The 9,910-nt window shown below is 36.4% G+C and overlaps 1 pseudogene across 1 annotated transcript; it reads right to left on the bottom strand.

Annotated features, from left to right (window-relative positions):
* Positions 1 to 3,926: 3,926 nt before the first annotated feature.
* On the bottom strand, positions 3,927 to 9,083 carry LOC109206307 (annotated as a pseudogene). The gene is made up of 12 exons (XR_002064823.1): positions 8,857 to 9,083; positions 8,628 to 8,717; positions 7,857 to 7,987; positions 7,667 to 7,766; positions 7,288 to 7,581; positions 6,900 to 7,179; positions 6,037 to 6,202; positions 5,653 to 5,868; positions 5,532 to 5,569; positions 5,236 to 5,399; positions 5,038 to 5,151; positions 3,927 to 4,904 (listed from the first exon to the last, which is right to left on the bottom strand). The product of XR_002064823.1 is annotated as a kinesin-like protein KIN-14S (transcript).
* Positions 9,084 to 9,910: the final 827 nt, after the last annotated feature.

Below are 9,910 nucleotides of genomic sequence, written 5' to 3'. Positions count from 1 at the left end.
ATATATATATATATATATATATATATATATATATATATATATATATATATATATATATATATATATATATATATATATATATATATGTTCCTGTGATGTTGCTGAGAAATATAGACCAGTCATCAGGATTGTGTAATAGCACGAGGTTGATCATCACAAGACTTGAAAATCGAGTTATCAAAGCCAAGGTTTTATCGGGTAATATGGCTGGACAAAAAGTGTTTATCCCGAGAATGACGTTGACGCCATCAGATGCAAGAATGCCTTTTAAGTTCCAGCGAAGACAATTTCCAATTATTGTATCTTTTGCCATGACAATTAATAAAAGTCAAGGCCAGTCATTGTCTCATGTGGGATTATTTTTGAAGAAGCCAGTATTTACTCATGGACAACTGTATGTTGCTCTTTCATGCGTGAGGAGTAGAAAAGGGTTGAAGATTTTAGTTTATGATGATGATGGACAAATAACGAATGAAGCTAGAAATGTGGTGTATAAAGAAGTTTTCCGTAATTTGGTTTGAGATGAATCTAGACATGATGGAATTATCAGGTATTTACAAGAGATCAAGCAGTTGAAAAAAAGGTACAACTTTTGACTTATAGGTGTCATGGTACCAATTAGAGCTATATGGACAGACTATTAGATAAGAACATATTAGATATACTTCCTAATACAGTTATCAATAGATTATTTAACAATCCCTGCAGTAGGAATTGCCTAAGATTTCGTCTTTTGGTGATAATCCTGATATGTTGAGCATGCAGTGTCATACACTAATAATTCACCCCGCTTCTGTAAAATTCAAAAGATATCATATCAACTCGCACATCTCACCTTCTCCATGCTTGAAATAGAGAAATCACAACTTATTCTATCCAAATAAGCAATAGGGGGTCCCAAAACTAATAGAGGCTTACGAGTGAGAAATTGCTTACAGTTCGGATCAAAAGCAGATAATGAAGAGACCTTTAGGACAATACCTGCTCCTCTTCTTTCAGCATGTGCTGAGAAATTATTGTATTAATGGTACCTATGCTACATGTAAGTTCATTAAATTGCATAGAAACCTCCTCTTTCTCCTTTTGTAAGCGATCCAAGCAATCGAAGATGGAACTTAACAGATCATCTATACTATTGTGCTCAAGTGAATATGTGAAAACCACATTCTTCACTTGTGCATCCAGTTCTTGAAAAAGGACCTGCCAATGTTAATAATCAAAATTTGGAAAAGTAGATGAAACTTGAAGGAGGAAATTGAAGTAGTAAGTAGATGAAAAACAGAAAAAGACAGTGATATTGGTGATCAACAAAAATGAATACATCTCTTTTTTGTTCAACTGTGCTTAAGTTCTACCATTTCATTCCTATTCACTCGTGGCTTCTCTTTGAATCTCCTTTTGAATTTTAAGCATCAGCAGTAGGTAATATCTTAACAAATGCCAGTGCTTTTATCAACATATTAGATATGCATAAGCATCAGCAGTAGGTCATGGCACCAATTACAGCTATATGGACAGACTTTGTGTGATTGAGCACAAATAGTACTGTTATGCACTCCCTTCCTCTTTTCTTTGTCCTTGGTTTGCTCTTACACATTTAGAACAAAACTTGTCTTCAGGCTGTTGTCAGCAGTTTGGGAGTGACTTATCCCTGATACAACAACTTGGTGCTGGCTGGACACGTAGTACAGTACAAGCTAAAATACAAGAAAGAAGAGCAGCAACATCCATTTAGGCTTCATGATGCTCTAACCAATCGTTCCAAAGGTAAATTTTCTCAACTCTCTCTACTGCACTTACATTTATTTATTTTTCCAAGACTCATTTATCATTTGATAGCATTTCATTTAAATGGGCATAAAATACAATTTGAAGATACATTGGGCAAATGAATATCATGTTTTCAGAGAAACCTTCCATTAAGAGTAAAGTTTCATCAGCATGGAAAATATGACTTGGGCGTGGCTGAAAGTATACATGCATAGTCTGTTGTTATGGCTGATCCAAAGTCCAGAAATGAATTGGAGCCTGACTTATCAAAAAAAAAAGGAAAAGAAAAAGGAATTGCAGCCTGGATTCATATTCCATAATTCTTTTCTTTTTTCCTCTTTTCATGTTTTTGTCTTGTGATCCTCTGATGCATCTGTATGTCTTGGGTGATATAAAATATTACCATTTCAGGAGAACTAGCTTTGGATATCTCTGTTATTCTTTCTTATACTGAAAATTACAGAAAAAAAGACGTTCTTTCGGTCTAAGTGATGGATTTTGTGGAAATAAATAAAAATTAGGGGATATTTTAGGATTTTTGATTCTTAACTTCATCTTGGTTACCCACATAAGTGATGTTGATTGCAAGACTGTATTTTTTCTCCTTTCTCCTGCGAATTTACTGTTTCAATTTGTTGTAAAACTTTATCTTTCTGCTTATGAGTTGCAATTTCAGTTTTCTGCAGGTAATGAGGTGGACTTGATGTTTAGGAAATAATAGAGAATTTTTTTGTATATTTCTTTAGGAAGAAGTTGCTCTGAAGGCCCAATCTTTAGGCAATTGATAGGTTCAATACTCTCAAATTGGACATTCAACCTTTTTGTGGTTTCTTTTAGTTTGGTAGAACTGTGGTTCATAAGACATAAGCCTCCCCATATTTTCTTTGCCGATTTTGTAGAAGTTGCTACACAATTGAGAAGTTTTCTTCTTTTTCATCTAAAGATGGTAATGAATGGTTCAAGAAGAATAACTTATAATTGGATATGTATAAATTTAATTTTTTGGCCCTATGCTTTAGAACAGGTTATGTTGATCTACCCGTTGATTAAAATAACCTCGATTTTATTTGTTCATTAGACCGAGAAAGATGAAGATGAATCATAAAGTCTTGATGATAGCCTATGCACCTACAATTGATGGCTATGCTGGGAATGCTCTAGCAGTTAAGCCCTTAAAGCTATTTTTGGAGATGAGTTGAAGAAGTAGAAGCACATGAGGTAGGACAATTATTCATAAAATATCTCTTATTTTTAATGCCAACAGTATTTGATTTCCTATGTATAAGGTTCTAGAACTGATTCATAATTGTGTTATCTGTTCTGATTTGGTGCTGCTTTTCTTTCATTGAAATGATCTACCGATTGCAGATTATTGATGGAAGACTGATTTTTGTGAAAGTTGCTGAGAATACACAAGCTAACAGAAAACAAAACATTCGGTGAATAACTTTCTTATAATTCAACATTTACTTCATGGGAGGTTTTTGGCTATTGCTCAATCCACCAGGGAAATGGTGATGTTTCATTATGTATATCTTGGTGTGGTGAAATATTTATTTAATTTGTTTAGCCTGCCCAAGATATTGAAGCTTCTAAGTTGAGGACAAAATACAAGCAAATTTATAAAAAACTACTCCATGAAATAACAAGCAGAGCAAAGGACACATCGATGAGTCCACTTATTAAGTATTCCTTTTGTTTATATAATTCAAATGAGCAAATAATTAAGAGAAATATTATCATGCTAATATTTTTTTTTATAACCCGCGCATCGCGCGGGTACGTATACTAGTATTCTAATACACGAGGGAGAAAAATAAATACAGGCGTATTTTATGGCTTAAGAGTAGGAAATGACCATAAATAGATATTTGGCTATAAAAATCAAAAGGTAGCTATGGAATATAATTTTTTAAAAGGGTATTTATTTAAAATAAATAAGGTATCAACCTTTGCTATAGGAGGTAAAAATTCCTAAAAAGATACTCACTCGTGTAAGTGTGTTTAATAAATAGTACCTATTTTTCCTTTTAAATGCATCTTCCAACTTATTTGAATAATTCTCATTATCGAAGTGCTAAAAGTTCCTTTTGTATGTGCTTAGATCTTAACTAATGCAGGAAGGCATTTTTCAATGGAATAGGAATGCTAAGACAGGAGCTACAAATCGAGTATAGTAGCTTATCACGCACATATCAAAAAAGCACACAATGGATGAGCAAATCTCATGGCTAAAGTTTTCCCCTACTAAAAGTAAGCAAGAGGCATACACTGTGCAAATAAAATCAGGGAGGGGAAAGAACAGAAAGAAATCTGTACTCATCCTGGAATAGTATGAACTTTCTAACATCATTCAAAACACATAGACATCCTATTGCCTACTTCTCAGGCCTTCATCTTAAGAGACTTGTTGCCTATTGCCTACTTCTCATGGCCTTCATCTTCAGAGGACTCCACACGATTTGCTTCTTTATAGCAAGAACTGTTGGATGCTTGGGCCTCCATGAACCTGCTTGTGAAGGAGGACTTCTCATGAATTTACTGCTTTGTTTTGAACCAGGGGTTGCCTCTCTGGGTGTGGCGAATGAGGTTTCCTTTTCTTGAGCAATTGGAGAAAGCACTCTTGAAGTCTGCCACATTCTTTGTGTATCCCAGACAAATGATTTCCGACCGAGACGCTTATTCCTTGGTCGAGCAGCAGAGCCATTGAAAGTTGATATGTTAGACTCGGGGCGAAGGGTTGCAATAGAAGCCCGCCTTTTGGGCTGCAAAACCTGCTTTGTTCCTTGAGGTGATGGTCTAACTACAGCAATAGATCCTCGCCTTGGTTTCAGAATTGCAGTTGTCGTTGATGTGCTTGCCAAATTTTCCTTGCCACGTGATGGCACAAATGACTTCCTAGCTTTTGCTGGACGAGGAAGAGGGGATGGCGGGGGCAAAAAATTGCTAGTTCGTAGTGGCAATCTCAGTGCTTTTGAAGGAGCCAGTGGTGGTTTCTTCTCTGTTATGATCTTCGGTGATTGGCTTAAAGCTGATATGGTAGCGAACTCTCTAGAAACTCCAGGGAAAGCGTTGCTTTCTTGTTTTAGACGTGTTCTCCTCTCGTCTGCCAATTGGTTTTCAAGATCACGAACCTGTTGGGAAATTGAAAAGCTCAGCTCTTTTAGAGTTTTTCCGGAAAAGATTAGACATTTACACTGTAAATGTGACACTACCAGATAGTTTTAAGAAACTCCATTGGAAGAAAGAAGCTAATATCTTTCCTACCTTGTCCTGAAGATTTCTACATGTCTGTTCTCTGTTAGCAAGTTTCAGCTGCAGAAACTGCAAATTGTCCTGCAATTTTTTGGTTTCCTTTTCATCTTGCTTGGCTTTTTCTGCCTGTTGATGAGCATCACAGTATTAGCTGAACAGCATTTTAGCGGAAACGTATGTTCATTGAAAGAGGTGTTTGTTTATAACTACCAGTAGTTTATGCTTCATGAGCTCTACAAGGTCTGTCTGTTTGCGAGCAGGGCCATGTTCAACTCCTCGGACTCGACTTGCAAAATTCAAAGAGCATAGAGTTTCTCCCAAATCTGTTGTACTAGGGCTGATTTGGACAAACATGACCGCCTTGCAATCTCCTCCTGCATTAGAGGATTAATTTGCAGTTTCATCAGGTTAATTTGGAATTTAAACTGATGGCTTAATATTTTTAAGGTTCACAAAATTCAGAATTATCTAATAAGTGATGATACAGATGCTTTAAAGAGTCTTACCCAGAGAACTCTGCAGCATATGAGTGAGCTTTGAATTCCTGTTGTGCAGAGGGGACCAATGTTATCTAAAGGAAAAATAGTAGTAAGTGGTTATCACATGCACAAATGAAAGGAGAAATACCTGTATGGAACGTGAGCTGTCTTAGAGGCTAGTGCAGAAATGACATCCCCAAGTGCAGACAATGACTTGTTTATGAACTGTGACTCCTTCAACCTCTCACCTTCAACTGCTATCCGTCCCACGCGCTCACTGCCAGCGAGGTCAACAAGCCAAAGGTGGCTCCTAGTCCTCTGGCCGTTAATCAAGTTGTCCCCCACAACAGTCACCCGCAGTAAGCTAAGGTAAAAGTGACAAAGAAAGTGTGATTCTTCATTGGTGAAACCAAATAGTGGATAGTAAAACTAAATTCTTTGAAATTTGCCTAAACTAAGGCATCGGAAGGAGAAATGTAAAGGAAGAGAGGAAAGAAGAATGTGAATCCAGAGTAAAAGCTGTTAATCATACCAGTGAGAACGGCTGCTAAGCTCGTTAGCACTAGTTGATCCAACAGATCCTAGCCCGGCTTCCCGGACTTTGACAAGTTTCCCATACTTCATCTGTACCATATACACGAGCTTCCACAAGTCCTGGAACTTCCTGAGTTCCCTCTGCCGATTGTTTAATCTCCAACCTGTTTAATGTTTAAATATAGTCATTTCTTCAAAATACATACACAGAGACACACGTAGATATTCTCTTTCTCTAATCGATTCTGGCTCACTAAACTTTAATCGCTGGTACTGCGAGCCAATTTACTAGTATTTTCTCCGAGCTGAGCCCTTATGATCATTTATCCAAAGCACTGTTTCCTAATTCCATCTTGCAGAGTAACTTTATTATGAAGACTGTTCTTGATTATATAAAAATGAAGCACTATTCCTAATTCCATCTTACAGAGTAACTTTAATGAATTATGAAGACTGTTTTTGATTATATAAAAATGCATAAAACATAACTAACCGAGTCGATATCGTGTTTTTGGGAGAAAGGCTTTTCTTTAAAAGATACTACTCGCCTGACTTTAGCTACTGTGAAAAAATATATACTAATGAGATCAATTATTGAAGTACTTATATTAATGAAACTTGTTACTATTAGTCAATTATTTTTAACACTTTCCAGAAACAGTTTTTACAGTTCAAAATATGCCCATTGAGATTTCCAAATCTAGCTGATACATTTACTTTGGTATCTTTTTACGCTGTGGTGAGAGAATATATGCCAACCCAGATGATGTTCTTATCTAGCCATAACCAAGCATTATGGTCTTAACTGTCAAAGCTTGAAAGCACAACCAAGCCAGTAAAATAAAGAGCTTAAGAACTTACTTCTTAGCTGGTTGGTTTGAGTTCTCTACCAGGAGGTCTCTTATCTTCTCATTATAAACCTCTAACATGCTGACGGACAACTCATATTTCATGATACTGCTTCTCTCACTAGATATGCTAAATAGCTTCTCTAAAGTCCGGTAGTTGACTCCTCTATTTTCTGGTGTCCCCTCCATGGTGAACGTCTTCCCCGTCCCAGTTTGTCCATAGGCAAATATGCAGACATTATATCCATCCAAAACAGAGGTCACAATGGGCATAGTTTGAGCAAAGACGGCATCTGCATTAGAAAATTACAGAGTTTAGAAGTCAAATTGCAACAAGCTATAGAAAAATTCTTTACAAAAGAATCTTGGATATGCACATCAAATAACAGATACCGACTTACCTTGGTTGTCCTCAGGTTTGAACACATAATCAAACTTAAACTGCTTTTTAGAGGAACCTGCACAGATCTGCAGTTCATTTTCATGAGATGGATCAAATTCGACCACAGATGTTGATCCATTTGCAATTTCATCTGAATTTAAAGGTCTACATCTACAGAAGACCCTGATATTTCCTTTGAGCTCGATCACTTCATTGTATAGACGTTTTCTTTCAGTACACTCCTCCAGATACTTCTTCTTCAGTAGTTCACACTCTTCATCATACTTCTTTTTTAGAAGTTCATGTTGGACACCTGATATTGCCAAAGAGACCACAAATAGATCAGAATTGATAGAGCACAACTGCATAAAAGACCAGTTATGAGATGTTCTTCATACTCATGTGCTGAAGAGTGTTAGAGGCTTCAGAACCAGGAAAAGAGTCCACACTCATGCTCTTGACTTCATTACGTAATGCTGCCTGTTCTTTCCTCAAGTCCTAAAAACAAGTAATAGATATGAATAATATTAATAATCACTATATATCCATTAAAACGTACATTTTAGAAGGAGATAGTTAACATCTTACGAGCACTTTGTTTCTAAGATCTTCAATCTTTGTAAGAATTGGAAGAGTATGCTCTTGAGATGAACATACTTCTGCAGTAGAATGTGAACCATTACTCTCATCCGCTGACTCAGAAATTCTGTCGACTTTAACTGAACCAATTCAAGAGACAAAAATTCAACAAATGTAAGAGGCAAAGCCTATCAATTGAGAATGTCTACACTACAGACCAGCAGCTCACTTTATAGCTTTAGGTGGAATCAGGGACTCATCTCTTGAAATCGTCATTGTGAAAGATAGTTAAATTCAGAAGCAAAGTCTACTACATTTGCAACTCACAATCCAGGACGGTAAATCAGGCATGACAAAATTCTGCCTGAATTCAGCCATCCTAACTTTTTCCACATTCATTAAATAACAAGGAGGCAACTAATTAGCTATTTCTTCACAGTTCCTAACTGTTTCTTGAGTAGCAAAAACAAAGAACAATGCTGCAGACTCTACACAACAGCTATTTTTTATTTTTATTTTTTGTTATTCCCATCACACATAAAAAAGTAAAGAATCAAACTATTGACATAGTCATGTATAAAACAGTTACAGAACATGGACATAAATCTGAAGCTACATTTTTAAAAAATACAAGTTTAGCAAATTCATAAAAATAGGTTTAAACATAATACACAAAGCATTCCATTCTTGAATAAAATTCACAAGAGAAATTATTACATAAAAAATAAATTAGAAAAAATCCACAAAAGAATCAAAAGGAGGTAAAAAGAGAAAACGAACCCCCATTTGGAATGGGTGAATCCTTCAAATTGTCCCCAGAAATGGTGACTGCTTGATCAAAATTGTCGCATAGCTTTTCTAGGGTTCGAACTGGAAAAAAAAACACAGAATTTTGAAATTTTATAAACATATAGATCTCACTAAGGAATTTGTACAAGAGAGAGAGAGAGAGAGAGAGAGAGAGAGAGAGAGAGAGAGAGAGAGAGAGAGAGAGAGAGAGAGAAAGTACCGTCCATTGTGAGTATATCAGCAACTGTGAAATCTGTGAAGATGAAGAAGTAGTATGAGGAGAAGAAGATTTGCAGAAATGGAGTGATGAATTCGGGAGAGAGAAATGGGAGAATGTGGTGAGAGAGATTTGGGATTTTGATTCTTCAACGGTCTGAAATAGGGTTTGAATTTTTTATGGTAGGATTCTCAAGTTTTTTGAATTATTGGTTCAATCTGGGGCGTCTGATTTTTGGGGAGCTTCCTTTAATGGCTTCAACCCCTCAGAGAGCGTCCGGATGACGGGTCAAACCGGACTCAATCCGGATCTATCCGTTATTTCGAATTTACTCCTCTAAAATTACTTTTTTGATAATAAAAGGGATATATATATTATATTAATTAGAAGTCATTTAGTTTGTTACAAGTAGGTGAAAATTTTCCACTCATCACTAGCAATATTCTGATTACCTAATGTCCTTAGAATATTACAAGCCGAAATAGATAAAGTTTTTTTCAAAAAGACATTCTCCGTCTTGCTCCTTAGCCATCTGTTGGTTCACAAAAAGTGGTGGAGTTGCATGGAGTTTTGGCATGTCCGGACTGAGTTGCGTAAAACTTTTACTGGTGTCGTCCTTAGCAAGTAGATGCGCCACTTGGTTGCCTTGACGGAAATTATATCGAAGCAGGGGGTCCTTCAGCTGGGCATTAATGATCTGCATGCATAAATAATGTTAGAAAGACTATGTGACCATAATATTGCATTGATGGCCTCTGTTGAATCAATTTCAAGCTCAAGGGGCATAAGGTTTAATTTTACAGCAACTTGAAGCCCCTCATATAGCCTGCAATTTAGCGAAAGAGAGAGATCGAAACAGTTTATTTTTGAAAACCCACGATCCAGCTCCCGGTGTGATCTCTGACCACTCCTCCTGTTCCAGCTTTTTTGTTATCTTGTAAGCTCCATTAGTTTATAGCTTATACCAGTTTTGGTGTGGAGCATGACATTTTATGTTGATAGAAATGTTGTGATAGATTGATGTATTAGGGGAGTTTAGGAGAAAGAATTCTTGTGC

The sequence above is a fragment of the Nicotiana attenuata genome, unplaced genomic scaffold, assembly GCF_001879085.1.
Source record: "Nicotiana attenuata strain UT unplaced genomic scaffold, NIATTr2, whole genome shotgun sequence".
Taxonomy (NCBI): domain Eukaryota; kingdom Viridiplantae; phylum Streptophyta; class Magnoliopsida; order Solanales; family Solanaceae; genus Nicotiana; species Nicotiana attenuata.
This window is presented reverse-complemented; position numbering and strand designations above follow the sequence as displayed.